The sequence below is a fragment of the Echinops telfairi genome, unplaced genomic scaffold (genome assembly GCF_000313985.2).
Source record: "Echinops telfairi isolate 266 unplaced genomic scaffold, ASM31398v2 ScPeMD7_443;HRSCAF=831, whole genome shotgun sequence".
Lineage (NCBI taxonomy): Eukaryota > Metazoa > Chordata > Mammalia > Afrosoricida > Tenrecidae > Echinops > Echinops telfairi.
In genome coordinates, this window is record NW_022104341.1 from 1,851 (window position 1) to 3,297 (window position 1,447).

The following is a 1,447-nucleotide window of genomic DNA, read 5'->3' on the forward strand; positions in this document are numbered from 1 at the left end:
AGGTATCTTTGATTTTTATCACTCTTCTTTGCTCTGGACATAGATAGACCACTAGTTGTACCCTTAGTTGATCCACTTGTGTGCTACTCACCAAAGTAAGATATTGATGGCCATCTATTTGGCTCTGTTATGCCAACTGACCTTGTTATCCCTTGAGACTATGATCCTGAGACCTCAGGTCAAGCAGCAATTCATTCCCTCAAGGTATTGGATTATGTCTAAGAAGTTTTTCTACTTTGGACCCTGTTTGGTTCATCATCTTCATGGTTATATTGGCAGTAAAGGTAAATAGCCATGTAGAAATAGCCTCTGTCAAACACATGTAGTTTTGTACATCTATTCAGCTTATGAGTTAGGTACAGCTGTGCTTCTTGAAAGTTTTAACAATGCTAAAGGCAAAATGTTTTTATTGAGAATTCTAACACTTATATTTAGGTTATAAGTAGTGTTGGATTTTGAAGGGACCCCAGAAAACTATCAGTTTTCCTCACTTAATTCTGAACAATTGAAATAGGAAGAAGAATCCAAATTATTTTTTACTATTGATTACTAATTTTGGAGAGTGTGGTTTATATTTGCAGCATGAGAATGTCCTAATCCTAAAATACTAAATTGCACAGATTTACCTGTGCAGTGATAGAGCTCTTGTGGCATAGTGAGTTATGTACTAAGCTGCTGACCACAAGATTAACAGTTCAAACCCACCAGCTGCTCCATAGGTGAAAGATGAGGCTGTTTATGCTTATAACAATGGAAAGTCTTGGCAACCCAAAAGGCAGTTCTACTCTGTCCCATATGGTCATTGTAAGTCTGAATCAACTTGAGCTCTTCCCCAACCTCTGCCCTTCTCAGGAGTAGAACAGAAGTATGCTTCATCTGATTCCCAAGAAGAAAATGAAGGAAGAAGCTGGACTATACATGCCCAGGTTTCCTTTCCAAATTAATTAAATAATTGTGCATCCTCTAATGAAATAGACATTGCAGATATTCCTCTGCTAGTGTTCTCTACACATGGAAAGAAGCACCAAGTATGGGGAAGAAGAATAACCCTCTTCTTCTTCAGAAAGAATAACATCTGAGGTCTTAAAACAAACAGCTATCTAAGTGCGGTGTCAGCTGAGTCCCACACAGAGGAAGCACACTATCCTGTGTGAACCAAGTATTATAAATAATAAAATCCAAGTCTGGAGGAGAAAACAGTACTACAGTTTAAATTTTGAACAAGTGTTTTTGCAGAAGGTTACGCATGATAGTGAAAGCCCAAAATCATTTTCAGGGTCCCTAGGTGGAAAAAAAATTACATACTTTATACACAGTAAGAGTCCCTTAAGTCTCCACAGATGACATTTTAATTATAATTAATCTGGAAGTGGCAATCACGATAACCTGAAAATAGTTCAGTTATATGCTATAGAAAGTGTTAGAATATTGCCAAGTTTGGGTTCAA